The 22,732-nt window shown below is 37.7% G+C and overlaps 1 pseudogene; it reads right to left on the reverse strand.

Annotated features, from left to right (window-relative positions):
• Positions 1-2,456: 2,456 nt before the first annotated feature.
• Positions 2,457-2,583, reverse strand: LOC112788389 (small nucleolar RNA snoR2/U65; annotated as a pseudogene).
• Positions 2,584-22,732: the final 20,149 nt, after the last annotated feature.

The following is a 22,732-nucleotide window of genomic DNA, read 5'->3' on the forward strand; positions in this document are numbered from 1 at the left end:
AAGGTTTATGATCCAGTAGTTTAAGATATAACTAAAAGGAAAAATTACTCTAAAGGACCGTTAGAAAGATTTAATTATTAAAAAGGACCTTTAATATCAAAATTATTAATAAGGATTAATGTTTATAAGATTTAAGAAGAAAGACCAAATTTTTTTATAAAAAGACAAATATATCATTAATTATTTCATTATTTATTTTTCAAAATCTTTATAAATATAAGGGTTAAGTACGATTTTGGTCCTAAGGTATAGACTGAAAATTTTTTTCGTCCCCATCCTCTTTTTTATACAAAATTGTCCATGAGGTTTAACTTAGTTTTAAAATCATCATTTTTACCAAAAATTTAATTTTTATTACTAAATTACCCTTAAAAAATTATAAATTAAAAAAAGGAAAAAAGAAAAACATAATGGATAAGAGGGAAGAAGGGCGGGGATCACGCGAGGGGGGAGGAAAGAAGAAGGGAAAGGGGAAAGGGATGAGGCTTGGAGCCGCCGTCACTGTCAGGAATCAAAACGAGAGGGAGAAAGGAGACGCGAGCCTTACCGCCATCGAAGAGCTCGTGAAGAGAGAGAAAACGCTCGGCCGGGGAGAGGAAGAGGGGTACCTCATCGCTGTCGCACTCCACCACTGCCGCCGGTGCTTCTGGTCCTCACCGCGGCTTCTGGTCCTCGCCGTTGCTTCTGGTCCTCACCGCCACTTCACATCCTCGCCCTGCTCCTCACCGCTGGTCCTGTCCAGGGTTCTATTTCTGATTCATTCTGCTTCTAATTTTTTTTTCTTCTGATTTGATCTTCTACTTCTGATTCTGATTCTAATTTTATTATTCTTGTGCTTCTGATTCTGATTCTGATTTCATTGTTCTTGTGCTTTTGATTCGGATTCTGCTTCTTTGATCTTATTGCGCATCCATGAGTGGTTGTTTCTGCTTCTGTTTTCGCGTTTGTTTCTACGGGGATAGCTCCTTTGAGGGGCCATAGAGGAGGAGGAACGACGACTGTGTAAGACAGTGTCTAGGACGGCGGCAATGATGACAACGATGAGGACCATGGAGGAGACTATGAGTATGATGAGGCGCTTGCGATTCTTTTTCTAAAAGGCTTGCTTCTCTGCCTCGTCTACTTTGCCATACCTCTTGAACGAGTTTATCGAATCCATTAATCAATGAATCAGTTTTTTTTCTGGTTCTCTTTTTTCCTTGGTTGGTGTTTACAAGTGAAGAGTGAAAATAGGAAAAAAGAGCTATAATATCTCTGTTTCTAGAATAGGAAGAGGTATCATTGGCTCTCTGCTTCTGTTTCTACGTTTGTTTCTGCTTCTATCTTTATTTTTGATGAAGAAGAAGAGACGTTGTGATGAAGAAGAAGAAAAAGAAGAAGAGAAGTGTATTTTGATCCGAAGGACGATTTTAAAATTACGTTGAACCTTAGGGATGATTTTATATGCAAAAAAAGGTTAGGAATGAAAAACATTTTCAGTCTGTACCTTAGAGACCAAAATTGTACTTAACCGTAAATATAACTTTCATTCTTCCTAAAATTTTGGACATCTTCATAGTTATTTATTTTTCTCACTTATTTTCTTATTTATGCAGTCTTGTATCCTTTCTTTCCTCCTTCTTTTGGACTCTTCAAAAGCACAATCTTCTTCCACCATAGGCTTGTGAAATTAAATTAAATAAGGATATCAAAACAATGATGCCTTCCTCATTAGTAAGACTTAATTAATTCTAAGGAAGCCAAACATTATTTGAGCGAAAGATAAGAAGTATAGCTTTTAATTTTGGGTTTGTCTACCTGAAAAACAATTTTGTAACAAATCCCTATTATGAAAATTAAAACATTAATTCATCTTATTATGTCAATCTTAGCTAAAAAATTGATGAAAATGTAAAGCAATAGCAATGAATTTATCCAGAAATTTGTATCTTGAAACAAGGGATTATGATTTCAACGATCTTCATCTAGTAATTTGATTTTGGCCCCAAGTGGCAGTCAAGTGACTATGAAATAAGCCTCCATTGTTGACTCTATTAAAGAGCCTCTATCCCTCTTAATCAATAATTATGTATTGACTTTATTTTAAATATTTAATCAATAATATTTCCAACAACTTCTTAACCTAATCAAACTAATTCCAAATATTAACTCTTGTCAAGAAATTGTTACTATAACTACCAATTGATGTTTATAGTTTGATAGGTTCCCATTCTACACATTAACCAAATTAGGATTGTTAGTTAAAATATTGAATATTACTAAAATTTTTTAGTTTAATAACACCAATTAATCTGATTATAGTTTTGTTAATCATCAATGAATGGAAGCCCCATTAAGCCAGAATTTGACATCAAGGATAATAATTTTTAGACGGTAATTTCAATTCGGGTTAGTCCTCATTAGCTCCATTCAAATACACAAAATATTCCAGAGATAAAATATAAAAAAAAAAGTGAGAATGTAATCGCAGAAAACGGCTCCACAAATCATAAGAGTATCGAAATCCGCAGGTTCTTATCAAGAAGCGAAAGAAGTGAAACTCTTGTTCTTGGTCCAAGCTATCAGCATCGTGGGCATTGAACCTAAACCCTAAATTAAAAAAAAAATAGTTTACACTTTAAGTTTGAAATCCTCAGAGAACTACTTCAAATCAAACACAGCATGGGCAAACCAACCTGTGACACAAAAGCAGTGAATTTTTCAAAGAAACATATCCGCATAAATGAGAAAATAAATAATTATAAAATTAACCAAAATTTTAGAAGAAACGAAAGTCATATCTATAAAGATTATGAAAAATAAATGAAAAAATAATTAAAGATATATTTATCTCTTTATAAAAAAGTTTGGTCCTTCTCCTTAAATATTACAAATATTAATCCTTCTTAATAATTTTAGTATTAAAGGTATTTTTTAATAATTAAATCTTTCTAACCGTCCTTTAGAATAATTTTTTCTAACTAAAAGGATTAACTTTTTAGGGCTATCATAACACGAAAAACGCTGAATACCGTCAGAATTATCATCGAATTTAGCTTCGCAGAATAGCGGCGTCTTTACCGGTGGATTTACCGGCGATTTAGGGGTCAAATTCGTCATGTCAAAATATTACCGATAGATTTTCGTTTCCGACGGTAAATTCACCGGTAATAATTGGAGGAAAAACGGAAAAAATATGGGTAACATTTAGGGTCGGGTTTACCGGTGAAAAATCCAATGGTAAATCCACTTAGTGGAACGCTGTGTTTGGTAACCCGCAATATGTTAGCATCGAATTTACCCGCTGGTAAATCTGACGGTAATTATGCACTAAATTCGAACCGCAAACCATCTTCTCCCACATTTGAATTTTCTTCTCTCTAACCCTCTCGCCTCCCTCTCTCTCTACCCCTCTCATCTCTTTGGCAGCCCCCTCTTCTCCGAAAGGCCCCTTAGACACCGGCAGCTCCCTTTTTCTTCGGCATTGTTCACCGGTTTTGCCATCACCGTTGCTGCTGTCGAATTCTGCCGCTGCTGTCGCTGCTTCTATCGTCTTTTTCTTCTCGACGCTAGTGCTCTTCTTCAGGTAATGCTTTTGAACTTTTCTTTTTCTAAAATAGGAATAAGGATTTGTTATTATAATTTTATTTCTGATTTGTTATTATAATTGTGTTTTTTATTTGGTTTTGATTTGTTCTTATTCTAAATAAAAAATATTTTGAGGTGTTGTTGATTAAGTTATAGGTTTGATGATGAATAAATTAAAACACCTAAGTAGTTAGGAACTCAACTAATTAGTTAATTGATTAAGTTATTTTGGATATGTTGTGGCTATTTTTAAGTTTTAATTTATGATTGAGGTTAGTTGAATTTGTGAGAACCATAAAGATGGATATATGTCCAACTTTAAGGGAGGTTATGCCAAAAAATTTTCCAAATAATATAAATATACACAGGATTTATATTGTATTTGCTGATTTATGTGATTTAAAGTGTCTATAAATTTTATCTTTGCTATTACATTGTTTTTGTGACTAGTGTTAATTGATATACTCTTTGCAAGCATGACGAGAGGTAGAGGTGTCACGGATCGACCTTGTGGTTGTGGTAGAGGGAGGGGTTCTACTGGTACCCGTGGGACTTCTTAGTTGTTCCCTGGTGCACGAATTTTCACACTTCGTACAACTGAACCAGCAAGTGCACTGGGTCATCCAAGTAATACCTGAGCGAGTCAGGGTCGATCCCGCAAGGATTGTGCTTTGAAGCAAGATATGGTTATCTTGTAGATCTTGGTAAGGTGAATAGAAGAAGTAGGTATTTTGTTTAATGCATAAAAGAAAATAAAGAGAACTTAACTAGGTTGATATGTTTGCAACGATAAGAAGATGGTTAAGGCTTGGAGATGCTTTATGCTTCTGGATAACTCTGGTTTTACTGTCTTCTTCAACTGTGAATAATTTCTTCTATGGTAGGCTGTAAGTTATCAACGCTGGTTGAGAGGTCACCAGTGCTCCTCCAGATCTGAACCCCAGGGTTAGTGTGGATCCATTCTGATTAAGGGTGAAGCTCCTGCAGTCCATTCTCCTTAATGATCCTACTCAAAACGCCACAGACAAGGTTGAATCTTCTGGATCAGAGAATGCTATGCCTTTGGGTTCTAGCCTCTACCACAAAGACTCTAATCTCCCCATACCTTGGCTGAACTGGTATCTCGAGAAGTCCCCAACGAAGTCGTGGATTAGCCGTCTAAGAGATGTATAATCAAGCTAGTGGTTCAATGCTTTCCAGTTACGTTGTCACACGAAACCAAGAAGAATACGGGTGGTTGTCAGGCACGCGGTCTTAGAAAGAAGAACAAAGATATATCTTAGAATAGAGAATCAAACACGGATTGAAGAGAAACGGTAATACTTTTATTAATCCATAAAACTCAGCAGAGCTCCTCCCTTCAACCTAGGAGGTTTAGAAACTCATACTGATAGGAAATACAATCATCAATGTGTAAAGTGTGCGTCCTCTCCTTGATGAGAGGGTAAAAGTTTTTAAATACTAAACTAATGACTAAGGATTACATTAAAAAGGATAAAATAGTCTTTTAGTGCTAAAATCTATTTCTGGGGCCCACTGGGTGAGTGTTTGGGCTAAGCTTGATTGAGATCCACGTGCTAGGAGGCCTCTAGGACATTGAACGATGGCTAGGGGGTCCTTTATGGGCGTTAGACATTGGTCTCTTCTCCTTTAGGCGCTGGACGCCAGAATAGGGCAAGAGGCTGGCGTTGGACGCCATTTTTGGGCCTTCAATTCTGAAGCAAAGTATAAACTATTATATATTTCTGGAAAGCCCTGAATGTTAGCTTTCCATATCCGTTGAAAATGCTTCAATTAAACTTCTGAAACTCCAGAAAAGCTCTTTCGAGTGCAAGGAGGTCAGATCTGGACAGCATCTGCAGTGCTTTCTCTGCCTCTGAATCAGACTTTTGCTCTAGCTCCTCAATTTCAGCCAGAAAATACCTGAAATTGCACAAAAATACACAAAATCAAAGTAGAATCTAAAAATGTGAATTTTACACTAAAACCTATGAAAACTTAATAGAATTTAAACAAAACATACTAAAAACTATATGAAAATGATACCAAAAACATATCCTACAAAGTTCAAAGTTAAAGTTCTTAATATTTACATTTACAACATTAATAGACTCTAATCAAATAATATTCAAATTAGATCTATATTATAATGTAAGTTCATGATAAAAGGAAAATATGTATGCTAAGATTATTTTTTAATAGGAATTATATTAAAATTTTTTAGTCATTAATTATTAACCAATATTAGAATTATTGTATATATGTTCTAGAGCATTGATTATTCACACCTTTCCTTTTATATTTAAGTGAGGCTTCAGAAAACGATGGTTATGGGGGTTGCATACCCTGTTTGGGTATTTATTCAAATCAATGTGATCGTATAAAATATCCGCTCATCATAACACCAAACTTAAATTGTTGCTAGTTCCCAAGCAACTAAAAACACAGTAGGATAAAAAGAAGAGTAAGATACAATAAATCTTAGAGTTTCTAATAAAGCTCAGTTTCAATTAGATGAGAGGGACTTAGTAGCTTTTTGCTTCTGAATAGTTTTGGCATCTCACTATCCATTGAAACTCTGAAGTGTTGGTTTCTTTAGGAACTTAGAATCCATGTGATATTATTGACCCTCTTAGTTTCATTCTTGTTGATTATTGAACACAGCTTTTAGAGTCTTGGCCGTGACCCTAAGCACTTTGTTTTCCAGTATTACCACCGGATACATAAATGTCACAGACACTTTAACTGGGTGAACCCTTTCGGATTGTGATTCAGCTTTGCTAGAGTCCCCAGATAGAAGTGTCTAGAGTTTTTATGCACACTCTTAGGATCTTTGCATCCTTTTACCTTTGCCTTTTGGTTTAAAGGGTTATTGGCTTTTTGCTCTTGCCTTTTGGTTTGAAGAGCTATTGGCTTTTTCTGCTTGCTTTTTCTATTTATTTTTTTCGCATCCATTTTTTTTCTTTTTTTGCAACATGCTTTTTCTTTTTCCTTTTTTTGCTGCTTTTTTCTTGCTTCAAGAATCAATTTTTGGATTTTTCAGATTATCAACAATAGTTTTCCTTTTTCATCATTCTTTCAAGAGCCAACATTCTTAATTTCAATTTCAAATATGCACTGTTTATTCATACATTCAGAAAACAAAAGCAATGCCACCACATCAAGATAATTGAACTATTCTTATTATAAACTTGAAATTTATGTATCTCTCAATTCTAAATAAAATTTTCTTTTAAGTAATGGTGAGAGACATATGGAACATTTTACAGCTTTAAGACATAAATGGAAATGATCATGTAATAAGAACAAGAGAACAGATAATAAAGCACAACAGAAAATAGAAAAATGACATAAGGAAAGGGGATTAAGAGAACGAATCCACCTTAATGGTGGCGGCTAGTGCTCCTCCTTGAGGATCCAACGTAGTGCTTGATCTCTTCAATGTCACTCCTTTGTCTTTATTGTTCTTCCCTCATAGCCCTTTGATCTTCTCTAATTTCATTGAGGATGGTAGAATGCGCTTGATGCTCCATCCTCAACTGGTTCAAGTTAGAGCTTAATTCTCCCACAGAAGTATGCCATTGATCCCAATAGCTTTGAGGAGGAAAATACATCCCTTGAGGCATCTCAGGCATCTCATGCTGAGGCAGCTGCACAGGCTCATGTGCATGCTCTCTAGTTTGTTCTATCTTCTTCTTAGTGATGGGCTTGTTGTAACACCCTACCACACAGAGTTTTACACCTAGGATGTAAAACAGAGGTGGTGTGGTATTATGACCTATAAAATATAAATATATAATAATACATAACAAAGGATATAGTATACTAGGAGCCTTGAAAAATGGATTAAGCAAAATTCATAAAATAAAAAGTGCAGCTCAGAACAACGTAACTTGCGTACACTAAGGTTCAAAGGCATAAGTAAACAGAGAGCCAGAATAGAGGATCAAGAATACAAAATAACAAGCTCCAAACTCAGCCTACAAAGCTAAGGTTGACCGGAGAATATTTACATACATATATAAGTATCCCAAAATACCCAAAATACAGAAATAAAACCTTAACTCTCCTTAAACCTCTAAGAGGAACAAAATAAACAAGTTTCTTAGAGAGAAAGCTAAGTAGCTAAGTACATATATATACATAAACAGCTAATCAAAAGAACCAAGGGACCACTCTGCTTCAGGGATCCAGACGCCTAGCGAGGAGCCTCTCGACTTGCATCTGAAAACAACAACACAAGGGTAAGAACCGGAGGTTCTTAGCATGGTAAAGGTGCCACGCACATAAGATATAAGGTCCTGAGAATGCCAGAGGAAATCCTAGAACGCCAACACTTAGTTATAAAACTTAATTTCTAAACAGAAGCCATAAAAAGGGTAGGTGTTCTAAGGAATTCTAAACTTACCTACTTAAACCTAACTTTATCACCAAATCGGTCCACCCTTCCTCCATTCCTCCATCACTAATGACTTAGCAGAGACAGACAACCAAACAAATTCAAGCACAATTAGAAAACAGGTAGTGCAGGTAGCAAATATAACAAATAGCATAATATATATTCAGTTAGGCAATCCAAATAAATGTATAGCAGACAACACAAACAGAATGCACATGATGTATGCCTGTCCTATGGCTGATGAGGCTCATCTGTCAGTTATCCAGCCAACCCGACAAGTCCAAAAACCTTAGACTGTCCCTCGTCGCACATCCCCATGAGTCTATGCATAGATTTTCTCATTCATTCATAATTCATACATTCATTCATTCATTTATATCTCAGTCAATAGGGGATATCCATTCCCGGGAATTTATAAGTGCCCGGTCACCCTTACGACGTAGAGTCAACAGAGTATCGAGTTTTAACCTGGAACACGTGGTGGTAAGGCACGGTTTTGTTACCCAGGGAAACTCGTATCTCAGATATCATTAATTTCATAAGCCGCATAATATTCATAACCATTCATATTCATCATGTAGTTATTCATCATAGCCATGGCATCATAACTTCTTTTAACCCTCATATCATTCTCCTATAATTCATCATGTTTACCTCTTTTCTTCATTTCCAAGTTACCTCAATTTCCTAGCTTCAACTAATTACTAAGGTTACTAATAAGATCTAGGGTTAAAAGGATGAAAATAGAGGTTTAGAGGTCCGAAACCATGTTTAAATGATAAAAATACAAGTGCTAAAAAAACAAAGTGTGTGCGGACGCAAACAAGTGTGCGTGCAAACAATTCGTGAAAAGCAAAGCGTGTGCGTGCATGTGCACACCTATGCGAGCGCCACCAGCAGAAAGCAAATCCTGGTGCGTGCTGTGCACCATGGCATGCGTACGCACGTTTTCTGTAAAATACTAGGTGTGCGTGTGCCCAAAGACGTGCGTACACACAAGTGAAGTTGTTGCTACTGCTAGGTGCATGCGCACATCAGTGTGCGTAGGCACACACTAGAAACTCTGGTTCTGCTGCATTTTAAAAATTCTCCCTTTTTCGCACTAGATTTCCGGCGTCCATAACTACCTCTATAGACTTCAGTTTTTCACAAAATTTATATCGTTCTCAAGCTTATAAAACCCTCTTTAATTTGAAATAAAATTTCATTTTCATCCAAAATTTGAGATTCAAGTTATGGACTACCAAAGTTCATTAAAAATCAGTTTTTCCAAAATTTACCAAACCCCTATTTTTACCAAAATCTCATTTCATACCAGAATATTTCACAATCAAAGCTTACCAATATTCTCAATACCTTCCATTTATTTTACAACACACCACACCCAATATTCTCAATCATTCAATAACTCCCTACATATACACATGCATCTTCACAATTCCGAATCCAAATCAATGACAATTATACCCATGTATATACATAGTTCTATTGTCACCATACCAACATATACATTTAACCCTTTTATTCAACAATTATAAATAATAAATACTCCACATCACTCTCATGAATAGCTCAATATTTACATCAAGAATTGCTAATTTATCTCAAGTATACTAAATCAACTTCCATTAAACTTAATTAAATTCATCATCAAACACCAATACCACACTTTCAACAAAATCATCAATCACTACTCATTCTTAACATCATTCAATAAATCCATCAAAGTTACTAAACATCAACATAATTACACATTTCAACTTATCATAGGGTCGTCTAGCCTAAGTTTTCGCAGGGCATTACATATTAAATACGCGAAACCTAAACCATACCTTGGCCAATTTCTACGTATGACCCAAGACACTTCCACAAAGCAAGCTTTCAAGCCTTCCTTACCACAATTCAGCTTCTCAAGTTTTCAATCAAGCCTCTAGTATATTCAATTCTTACTCCATCTCACATATACTCATACACCTAACACAATTGTCATATATACACATACTCAATTTAATTTCCAACTCACTAAATGAAAGAATTAACTAGGGTTAACGATCCTTACCATGCCCAAGTGCCAAATAAGTAAGAGTGGGAATTTTTCTCAAGCTAATCGGGTCCTATAACACAAAAGGACCAAAATATCAACACTCAAATACATAATTTTTGAAAACTAAGAGGGGTAGATAAACTGGATTGAGAGAAAAGCTTACCAATGAAACTGATCTGATAGAATCGTAGAGCTTGACGCGGTGAACGCGTAGCCGCAAACGGTGCAACGATCGGAGCTCGGAGCGGAAAGTTATGAAGTTTGCAATGAACTCAAGGGTTTGGAACCCTTCCTCTTTGCTTCCCCTTTCCAGGAACGTGTTTCCTTACTTAAGGATGAAATGAGCTTCAGCTCACTTAGTTAAGGAAAGGTGGGTTGGGCCTTGGGCCCATTTGGGGCCTGGTTCGACCGGTTTGGCCCGTTCGGCCCAATCTTGGGCCAAATTCTTTAAAATTAGTGTCAAAATTTTTGTTTTAAAGAGCTCTATCCTATTTTGATATTAGATTTACATTTCAAATTTTCCTAATTAAAATTTAATTTATTGACTAATTATCTACTAATTTTAGTGGGGTTTACATCCTACCCAACTAATTAAGAATTTTGTCCTCAAAATTCAGATTCAGTTATCTGAAAAGAGGTGTGGGTAGTCCTTCGGCATACTCAGAGTTTCTTGAAGCTGACCTCGTTACTCGAAATGTCCATCTCCTTTCATTTAAACTAGCTTAGGTTGTAAGACACGAATTTGTTTTAGAAGCGTGTTTCAGAAGTTACGAAATGTGGAGTACGTCGGATAGGTTCGAAAGGTACGATAGAAAACAATTTGATATGCCACTGACCATCAATACTCTCCAAAAATTAAAATGGGCTAACTTAGCGGGGTTTAACCTCTTAGTTTTGATTGTTTATCCGATTCTAGTTTGTTGAAGTAATCTTAATTCGGTTTTTTCGTCGTCTCAGTGCAGAACCTTCAATAGTTGCAACATTCCGAATGGCTTCTGGTGGTCACTCTTTACTTCCTCATGCGTCCAACATGCAATCACATGTATCGCCACTTTATTCTTCATCCCTGCCACCCAAAATGTCTTCTTTGATTCGTGGTACGTTTTATTAAGTTCAGGGCCAATTCGAAAATCCTCTCTCGTAAGCTTCGGACAATAGTTTCTCATCTCAACTTCCGATTTTGACACATAACTCTCTCTTGGTATCTTCTTGATTCAATAGGCTTCAATACTCTTAGTAGCTCCTTATCACCATTATTGCGCTCCCTAAGTCCTTGACTTTACGATCTCTAGTTCGGCATTAGGCGTATAAATCTCTTCTTAATTCTCTTTTGTTTACCAGACTTCGATTGGTGGCTCCTTATTGTCTCGTTACGCGTCCCGTATCTCATCGTTACCACGTTGTAAACTAGCAATGGATTTAGTCTGACACTTCCAACCACACTCTCATTCTCCAACTTAGAACTTTAACTCATCTCATTTACCCTTTGGAGTTAACGTCCAAGAATCCCTTAGAAACTTCTTGCTTAGGGTGTCTACTACAACCTCACGATGTTGCATCAGCACGCATCTTAAGTCCTCCAATAATGCATCATAGTATAAGTAAAGGTGAGACCAAATTCCTATACAAGAGAGTTTTCGAGACCATTCTTGAAGATGTACCAGAATTTCCACCTTGGAAAGAACGTGAGTTTACGATAGACTTAGTGCCGAAAGCCGGATTAGTGTTGATTGCACCACAAGTGAAGACATCATTATAATCAGTAGAACTCAAGACCGAGTTGAAGGGAGTACTGGAAGAGAGAATCGTCCAACAAAGTATTTCTTTGCGAGAGCGCACCAACTAATTTTCATAACTTAATCTAACCTTTCTCTTATAGCTTACATTGAAAACTCTATCTTGAATATTTTCCTGTAAAAGCCCAATTCATCATTCGTGTTACTTGTTTGTCTCTTTGAACATAACATTTCTTTGAAAAATCAACTCATACTGAATTTTGCGTCGCGCATAACTCTTAGATGCAACTATTAGGGTGTCAATTCTTTAAATCAAGACTTTTGAGCACGAAAATGAACCAACGACATTACTAAGGATTTTAGAGCCTTAATCCTCGCCGATCGTATCGCTCGTGACTAAATAGATGCAATGAGGTGCACCGTGTGAATGAAATACTAGTAGCCTAGAGTTACAACAAATGAGTAAACTATGATGGATGATGCAGAGATCCACTTCTGGGGTCCACTTGGTGTGTGCTGGGCTGAGACTTAATCAATTCACGTGCAGAGGCCATTTGTGGAGTTGAACGCCAGTTTTTATGCCAGTTTGGGCGTTCAACTCCAGCTTTTGATCCTTTTCTGGCGCTGGACGCCAGAATTGGGCAGAGAACTGGCATTGAACGCCAGTTTACGTCATCTATCCTTATGCAAAGTATGGACTATTATATATTTCTGGAAAGCCCTGGATGTCTACTTTCCAACGCAATTGGAAGCATGCCATTTCGAGTTCTGTAGCTCCAGAAAATCCACTTTGAGTGCAGGGATGTCAGAATCCAATAGCATCAGCAGTCCTTTTTCAGCCTAAATCAGGTTTTTGCTCAGCTCCTTCAATTTCAGCCAGAAAAATACCTGAAATTACAGAAAAATACACAACTCATAGTAAAGTCCAGAAATATGAATTTTTCCTAAAAACTAATGAAAATAGACTAAAAACTAACTAAAACATACTCAAAACTATATGAAATTAACCCCAAAAAGCGTATAAAATATCCGCTCATCAACCATCACCCCACGATGAAGCCTCTATGCTAGAATTAAGGGATCTTGAATCTCACATCTTAAGGCAACACGAGGAGGATGAAAAGAAATTTGAGGAGTTAAGAGCAAAAATGGCTATCATGGTAGAAGCCATTGGCAACATAGTCTCATCCCGCCTAAGCCTATGCGATCAAGGCACTTCTATTATGGAATGTGAAGAAGCAACCAAGGAGCTTAGTGAGGGAGTGAACTTGAAGCTCCAAGGTGAAGAAGAGGAGTTAAAGCAAGAAATACAACAAGAGGAGGAGGTAGAGATTATTGAAGAGGAGGAAGAAGTGGTTGAAGACTTAGGAGATGCAGAACCACCTTGGGAGTCTAGGATTGAAGAAAACCCCTCCAAGATGATTGAATTTGATGCTAAGGAGTAATGTGCACAACCTCCAAGGCATATCTCTTGTGAAGAATTGGATGGGATAGAGCAAGATTTGAGTCCCCTTGGTGATAAAGATCAAGCATCAAGTCTTAGTGGTGAAGAATCCTTTGAGCATGAAGAACCTTCTCCCAAGGAGATGGAAAGCAATGTGGAGGTAAATCTCTCTTGTCCTCCCATTTGTGATTTGAGTAAGGGAAAAGGTTTAGATAAAATTGTTGAACAAAGGATTGAAATTAAGAGATCTTGTGAAGAGGTGGAGGTCCTTAGAAAAAGGAGGATGGGAATTGAATACGCCTTGTCAAGACCCTTGGAATCACCTTTGCCTAGGTTGCCATCTACACCTTCATTTGAGTGGGTGAAACTCATTTCTATTATCTTTATTATCCCACTTGAATATGGCTTGCTTAAAATGGATGGTCAACTTAGGATGTTTTGTGGGATGAAGCGTAAAAGAAAGATCTTTCGTGGTTGGCGTTGCAAATCAAGGCTCATTATGGTTGATGCATCAAACATGAGATATAAAGGTTGGAGTAATGCTCACCTAGAGGGGTCTAGGAGGATTGTCGGCCACTTTATTGAGAATTCACCTTACTCACCACCCGGTTGGACTAATAATGATGATCAACTTGAAGACGGGTGTGAAAATAAAGTATGGGATCCCGGATCACAAGACGAGGATCAACTTTGGGCGCCCGTAGATTTTGAAGAACTCCATCAAAGCTTGGGGTTATTAACTTTGAATGATGAAGCACAATGGAGGTCCAAGCATTGGTGGGTGTTCAAGGATGGATTCAAGCGCAAGCCACCTTGATGAGGAGCTCCCCATAAGTCCAACTTAAGGACAATAAACAAAAGTGCTAGGTGGGAGACAACCCACCATGGTAAACTCTTTCCTTTTTCCCTTTTGTACATATTGGTAAAATAATTTTAACTTCATGTTTTGTTTGATTAGTTGAGTTTAATTGGGAGTCTAGTAGGTCAAATAAGATTTTATGATGTTTTGGTAGCTGTTTGGAGGTTTGGAATGCTTGGTTTGGTGCAAAGACATAGAAAAATTTTGAAAAAACAGAGCACCATCCACGCGCACGCGCACTTCACGCATACGCGCGCCTCAAGCATTTTCGACCATCCACGCGGACATGCCATTTACGCGTACGCGTGGATTGAGTTTTTCCACCCCTCCATACATTCACCCGAGAGTTGTGCCTGAAGTGTGCCAACTTTGTGCCCAAAGGCACGCGAACGCATACCTTGCGCGTCCGCACCGACTCTCTGCTTCGCCATGCACGCGTACGCACACTGTACGCGTACGCGTCGCTTCCATTTCATCAATCCACGCTTACGCACACATGACGCGCACGCGTGGATTGCCCTATTTCACTCACCTTCTTTTCTTCTCCTCTTTCCATTTCTTTTCTTCTTCTCTTTTCTTTCCACCCTTCAATCATCATCCGACACTACCAAACACCATGTAACACCATTTCTTTTAGTTAGTTAGTTAGTTTAATTTTTGTTTTCCATTATAAGTGTTGGTTTACTAATCTTGTTTACCATTTACTGCTGCTTATTACTAATGGGATGTTAGTTTAACATCATTGTTGTTATTGTCATTGTTGGATTCCTTAGTTGAGGTTGCAATTTATTACTTGGTCTTGAATTTTCATGTTAAAAATTTGTGAATACCAAGTACTTGTTACATTGCCTTCATGCATCTTACCTCTTTGAATTGCATGTTTTGGCCACCATGCATTCATCATGCATTGTTAGGCAATTGTATATTATCAATGCATTTTTTTTAGGATGCTTGTTCTAAGTGAACATCACCTATTTCATGCATTGAGATTTAGGAATACTGAATTTGGATCGAAAGCTTACCTAGTGACATATTTTTGAGCTTTGTAAAGCTTTGTGGGCCATGCTTGCTATGTGATTGATTTTTGACTTCTATATCCTTTTTCCTAAGTTCTATAGCATCCATGTGTTCCACCTCTATGTCACTTAGGTGTTGCAACAACTTCAACATGTCTCATTGATTGTTGTGTGAGTTTCATAGACCATTTTATTTACTAAGTCTACCTACACATCAATCAATGTCCATGCATTACCCAATTTCACAATTGCTTGATTAATTGCTTGAATGCTTTCATGCCTCTTCACTGCTTGTGTGGTTGACTTAACCTACAAGTCTTTTAAAGTATCTCAAGCACACTAGAATGAGTGAAGTGCATGTTTTCCTTTGTATAATTGTGACATAATTTTTAAATACTAGGGTGTGAGTTCTAAACCGCATGCAAGTTAGGACCCACACACTTATTTTTCATTATTGTCACACCAATTCACTCACTCAATTCTAGTGATTTACCTCATTCCAACAATTCACGCTTCTTTGCTTTTGTACTTTCTCATCTTACGGTGTTTATCTTATTTTTCATGATTGATGCACCATAAGCAAAAATGGAAGCGGAAGGAAGAACACGCAGCAACCGGTTGACCTACCAGCTGAAGGTGGCAACTCGGAAAGTCGCCGTACTCCCTTGCTCATTTTTAGTGCACCGAAGGCGATGCAAACTTTTAAGTGTGGGGAGGTCGTCCGACCACTCGGCGTTTTTGGTAACAAGTTTCTAATCCCAACACTTTTGCATTTCATTTTAGGATTCTTAGTTGCACTTTCTTATTTTGCATATGTATATAATGAGCTTAGTCAAAATCATGATATTTTCCAAGGATTTTATCTATAAGGCACCCCAATTGATTGAAAAAAAAAATTTTTTAGAACTTTCTTGAATCATATACATTGTGGATCATGTTTTTGAGCTAAGAACACAAGCATGTAAGTTTTGAGCCTTAACTGTGTGGTTACATCATATATGACCACTTATTTTCATTCTTGTGTGCATTATTCTCTTCCTATGATTGTAATCTTTGATTTGTTCAATTCTATATGTCCATTATTTTGTGTATACATACATTTATATGATTGAGGCCATTGTTCAAATAGCTCACTTACCCAAATAAGCCTACCTTTTATCTTCCGTTGATAACCAATTTGAGCCTATGCTTAACCCATTTGTTCTTAATTGTAGCACATTACAAGCCTAAGTGAAAAACAATAAATATCCCTTAATTCGGATCTTTGATTAGCTTAGGCTAGTGAGAGTGTTTATCATTTGATTTTGGGAGAGTTGGAAACATTGGGAGGGAATAAAAAGGTATTTTTGTATTTGTGTTGAAAATTTTGGGAATTGGGAACATACTCATGTATTAATCATGTGTAAACCATATGCATTGATGCTCTTGTATATGTTTTAGTTTGAAAAAAAAATGAGAAAAACAAAAAAAAAAGAAAAAATATATATATATATAAGAAGAAAAAAAATATATAGAAAAGAAAGAAAAAGAATTACAATAAAAAGGGGACAAAAATGCCCCAAAACAAGGTTCAATAAAAGTCAACGCATATGTGTGGTGATCAAAAAGAGAACGCATGAGTGTGTGAAAAAGTGAAGAATGGGTAGTTAGGTTTGTTTAAAATTGTATAGGTTGTCATTGGTTAGGTGGGAAGTTTAAGTTAATCAAAGATTCGAATTTCAAGCTCACTTGACCATATGCATCCTACCTTGACCCTAGCCCCATTACAACCTATGGGAAAGTCCTCATGATATTTGTATGCATGCATAAAGTAATTGTTGATTGTTAGATGAAAAACAAATCTTGGAAAGCATGATTAGGGGAGAATTGAGTGAATCAACCCCATACACTTGAGCGACTAGAGCGGATACACATCCGGTGAGGGTTCGATTGCTCAATTACATGTTTCCACCCATGATCATCTCTTTTCTTGCAAGTTTGTAAAATCTTTTTGATAATTCAATTCAATTGTGGGTTGAGTGGTTGCTATTGCCTTAGCCCTTGTGTTTGTATATGTATTCTTGGAAATTGATTTATTTTGACTAAGTGGATGCATTCATGTAGATAGATTACATATAGATAGGTTGCATGTAGTTAGTTTGCATTGAATAAATGTTGATGTCCCTTTGCTTCTTTCTTGATTTTAGCATGAGGACATGCTTAGTTTAAGTGTGGGGAGATTTGATAAACCCCGATTTCGTGATTTATCTTGTGCTTAATTTGGGGGATTTTGTCACTTTTTCTCGCATTTATTCAATGAAATAGCATGGTTTTGTAATTCTCCCTTGAATTTTGCTTAAGTGTAAAAACATGCTTTTTAGGCCCTAAATTGGCGATTTTAATCCACTTTAATTCCATTGGATACCTTGATGTGTTTGTTGAGTGATTTCAGGTTCATAGGGTAAGTATTGGATGGAAGAAGTGAGGAGAAAAGCATGCAAAGTGGGAAAACTCATGAAGAAATGAAGGAACCATAAAGCTATCAAGCCTGACCTCTTCGCACTCAAACGACCATAACTTGAGCTACAGAGGTCCAAATGAGGCGGTTCTAGTTGTGTTGGAAAGCTAACATCCGGGGCTTCAAAATGATATAAAATTTTCCATATGTTGCTTTGCGCTAAGGGGCGCGCACGCGCCATGTACGCGTGCGCGCCGATTCTGCCGTGGGTCCACTTTAATGAAATTGCCCCAACGATTTTGCAGCTCATTTTGGGCCCAATCCAACCCATTTCTTATGCTATTGAATCCAAGGATTGAAGGGGAAATGAACCAAGTAGTCATAATTTAGTTTTCATCATGTTTTAGGGTAGAATTCTAGAGAGAGAAGCTCTCTCCTCTCTCTAGAATTTAGGGTAGTTTAGGTTTAATTTTCTTGAATTTCACTTTTAATTCTTATTTTGATTTAGTTTTTCCTTTTAATTTCTTGTTGTTACATCTCTACTCTTCTAGTTTTACTTGTCATTTCCTTTATTTTGTTACTTTTATGTTCATGAACCTTGTTGGATCTTAATTTACATTTAATGAAATTTAATGTTGATGTTCTTTTATTGATGATTTGAGTTGTGAATTTACTTTCCTTGCAATTGGTAGTTGGTAGATTTTACAATTCTTGCATTTTTTACTATGCTTTCCTTGTATGCCTTCCAAGTGTTTGATAAAATGCTTGAACGGATGTTAGAGTAGATTTTGAGCATTCTTGGCTTGGAAAGAGTAATTGGGCAATCTTGAGTCATGAAAACCCAACTCATGTTGGTGATCTAGAGTTGTTAGCTAATATTGTTTCCATTAACGCTAATCTTTTGCTAATTAAATTAGTAAGTTGATTAGGACTTTTGGAATATTGTTTTCATTGACGCTAATCTTTTGCTAATTAAATTAGTGAGTTGATTAGGACTTTCGGATTGAGATTAGCTAGTCTTATTAGACTTTCTCTCATGGAAGATAATATGATACCTTCTTCCAATGTTGGAGATGACGTAATAAGATAAATTCTTGTTATTATTGTGGTATGATTGATTAGTCTTGTTTGAATTTCTCCCTATTTGTTGGAGTTGACTAAATAAGATGAATTAATCATTGCATGACTAGGATAGAAAGCCTATGATCTCAATCCTTGCCATGAATGTCTCTCTTTATTAATTTCTTTCTTTAATTACTCTCTTTACTTTTTTTGTCATTTAATTTCTTGCCCCTCTTATCAAATCAAACCCCCCTTGTATTTTCATAGCCAATAATTGATCACTTCATTGCAATTCCTTGTGAGACGACCCGAAGTCTAAATACTTCGGTTATAAATTCATTGGGGTTTGTTACTTGTGACAACTCAAATTTTTGATGTGAGAATTGTTTGTTGGTTTAGAACTATGCTTACAACGAAGTTCTTATTTCTACAAGAGAAATTCTAAACCATCGGGCAAAAACTCATTATCAGTTACAGATGAGATGAGGGAAGGCTAACCTTGCCAAAGTGGAGGGCTTGTTTGCCACCTTGTAGAGTTCTAGAGGTATGATCTCATGAACTTCTACTTCCTCTCCATTTATGATACTATGGATCATGATAGCCCGATCTGCTGTAACTTCAAACCGGTTGCTAGTAGGAATGATAGAGCGTTGGATGAACTCCAACCATCCCCTAGCCACGGGTTTGAGGTCAAGCCTTCTCAGTTGAACCGGCTTGCCTTTGGAGTCTCTTTTCCATTAAGCTCCTTCCACACAAATGTCCATGAGGACTTGGTCCAACCTTTGATCAAAGTTGACCCTTCTAGTGAAAGGGTGAGGATCTCCTTGCATTATTGGTAAGTTGAATGCCAACCTCACATTTTTCGGACTGAAATCCAAGTAATTCCCCCGAACCATTGTGAGCCAATTCTTTGGGTTCGGGTTCACACTTTGATCATGGTTCTTAGTGATCCATGCATTAGCATAGAACTCTTGAACCATTAAGATTCTGACTTGTTGGATGGGGTTAGTGAGAGCTTTCCAACCTCTTCTTCGAACCTCATGTCGGATCTCTGGATATTCACTCCTTTTGAGCATGAAGGAGACTTCGAGAATCACCCTTTTTTTTGCCACAACTTCATTGAAGTGGTCTTGATGGACCTTTGAGATGAATCTCTCCATCTTCCATGAATCAGAGGTGGAAGCAATTGCCTACCCTTTCCTCTTTCTAGAGGTTTCTCCGGCCTTAGGTGCCATTAATGGTAATGGAAAAACAAAAAGCAGAGCTTTTTCCCACACCAAACTTAAAAGGTTTGCTCGTCCTCGAGCAAAAGAAGAAAGAAGGGAGGAGAAGAAGAAGAAATGGAGGAGATAGAGGGGTGTGTTGGATTCGGCCAAGGGGGTTGAAGTTTTTATGATGTGTGAAATTGAAGGAGGTAAGGAGGGGTATTTATAGGGTAAGAGAGAGAGGGAAGTCATGTATGAAGGGGTTGGGTTTGGGAGGAAATGTTTTGAATTTAAATGGTGAGGTAGGTGGGGTTTTATGATGGATGGATGTGAGTGGTGAAGAGATTATGGGGTAGAGGGTAGGACTTGATAGGTGAATGGTATTTGGGAAAGAGGTATTGATGTGATTGGTCAAGGGTATTTGGAGAAGAGTGTTATGAAGAGGTGTGAAAAGGAGAGAGAGTGAGTTGGGGTAGGTGGGAAACCTGTGGGGTCCACAGATTCTGAGGTGTCAAGGAATTCTGCTCCCTGCACCTTTCTGGCATTTAAACGCCCTCTGTGTGCGATTTCTAGCATTTAAAACCAACTCTGCTACCTTTTCTGGCATTAAACACCAGGTTGATGCCCTTTTTTTGGCGTTTAACGCCCACTAGACACCCTTTTCTGGCGTTAAATGCCAGTCGGTCTGCCAATTCTGGCATTTAACGCCAGCCAGACACCAGACATCCTTTTCTGGCATTAAACGCTAGTCTGTCTGCCATTTCTGACGTTTAACACCCAGAATGCTGTCAGACTGGGCGTTAAACGCCCATTCTGCTATCCTTACTGGCGTTTAAACGCCAGTAAGCCTGTCCTCTAGGGTGTGCTGTTTTTGATGCTATTTTTGATTCCGCTTTAATTCTGCAGCTGTTTTTGTGACTTCACATGATCATCTACCTAAATGAAACGTAACATGACAATGGAAAACAAATGTCTATAATAAATATAATTAAATAACATTGGGTTGTTGATGAGCGGATAATTTATACGCTTTTTGGCATTGTTTTTAGTATGTTTTTAGTAGGATCTAGTTACTTTTAGGGATGTTTTCATTATTTTTTATGTTAAATTCACATTTCTGGACTTTACTATGAGTTTGTGTGTTTTTCTGTGATTTCAGGTATTTTCTGGCTGAAATTGAGGGACTTGAGCAAAAATCAAATTCAGAGGTTGAAAAAGGACTGCTGATGCTGTTAGATTCTGACCTCCCTGCACTCAAAGTGGATTTTCTGGAGCTACAGAACTCGAAATGGCGCGCTTCCAATTGCGTTGGAAAGTAGACATCCAGGGCTTTCCAGCATTATATAATAGTCCATACTTTGGTCAAGAATTGATGACGTAAACTGGCGTTCAACGCCAGCCTTCTGCCCAAATCTGGTGTCCAGCGCCAGAAAAGGATCCAAAACCAGAGTTGAACGCCCAAACTGGCACAGAAACTGGCGTTCAACTCCACAAATGGCCTCTGCACGTGCAACACTCAGGCTCAGCCCAAACACACACCAAGTGGGCCCCGGAAGTGGATTTATGCATCAATTACTTACTCATGTAAACCCTAGTAGCTAGTTTATTATAAATAGGACCTTTTACTATTGTATTAGGCATCTTTTGATCATCTTAGGATCTTAGGATCATCTTTGAACGCATTGTTCTTAGACCATAGGGGCTGGCCACACGGCCATGCCTGGACCTTTCACTTATGTATTTTCATACGGTAGAGTTTCTACACTCCATAGATTAAGGTGTGGAGCTCTGCTGTTCCTCAAAGATTAATGCAAAGTACTACTGTTTTCTATTCAATTCTTCTTATTTCTCTTCTAAGATATCCATTCGCACCCAAGAACGTGATGAAGGTGATGATAATGTGTGACGCTCATCATCCTTCTCCCTTATGAACGCGTGCCTGACAAACACTTCTGTTCTACATGAATTAAGCTAGAACGAATATCTCTTAGATCTCCTAACCAGAATCTTCGTGGCGTAAGCTAGAATGATGGCGGCATTCAAGAGAATCCGGAAGGTCTAAACCTTGTCTGTGGTATTCCGAGTAGGATTCAATGATTGAATGACTGTGACGAGCTCCTAACTCGCGATTGCAGGGCGTTAGTGACAGACGCAAAAGGATAGTAAATCCTATTCCAGCATGATCGAGAACCGACAGATGAATAGCCGTGCCGTGACAGGGTGCGTGAGCATATTATTCACTGAGAGGATAAGATGAAGCCATTGGCAAGGGTGATGCCTCCAGACGATTAGCCGTGCCGTGACAGGGCATTGGATCATTTTCCCGTGAGATGACCGAAAGTAGCCGTTGACAGTGGTGATGTATCACATAAAGCCAGCCATGGAAAGGAGTAAGACTGATTGGATGAAGATAACAGGAAAGCAGAGGTTCAGAGGAACGAAAAGCATCTCCATTCGCTTATCTGAAATTCCTACCAATGATTTACATAAGTATCTCTATCCCTATTTTATTATATAATATTCGAAAACACCATTATCACTTTATATCTGCCTGACTGAGATTTACAAGGTGACCATAGCTTGCTTCATACCAACAATCTCCGTGGGATTCGACCCTTACTCACGTAAGGTATTACTTGGACGACCCAGTGCACTTGCTGGTTAGTTGTATCGAAGTTGTGACAATTATGAATTAAGATCAGAGCACCAAGCTCTGGAGCCATTACCAGGATTTGTTCGAACCTGGAGATCACAATTTCGTGCACCAAGTTTTTGGCGCCGTTGCCGGGGATTGTTTTGAGTTTTCGGCAAGCTTCTGGTCCGGTAACATCAAGTGCCAGATTCCCTTTTGATCCGGCAACAGCACCAAGTTTTTGGCGCCGTTGCCGGGGATTGTTTGAGTTTGGACAACTGACGGTTCATCTTGTTGCTCAGATTGGGTAACTTTCTTTTCGTTTTCTTTT

This window comes from Arachis hypogaea, chromosome 20 (assembly GCF_003086295.3).
Source record: "Arachis hypogaea cultivar Tifrunner chromosome 20, arahy.Tifrunner.gnm2.J5K5, whole genome shotgun sequence".
In the NCBI taxonomy this organism is placed as follows: domain Eukaryota; kingdom Viridiplantae; phylum Streptophyta; class Magnoliopsida; order Fabales; family Fabaceae; genus Arachis; species Arachis hypogaea.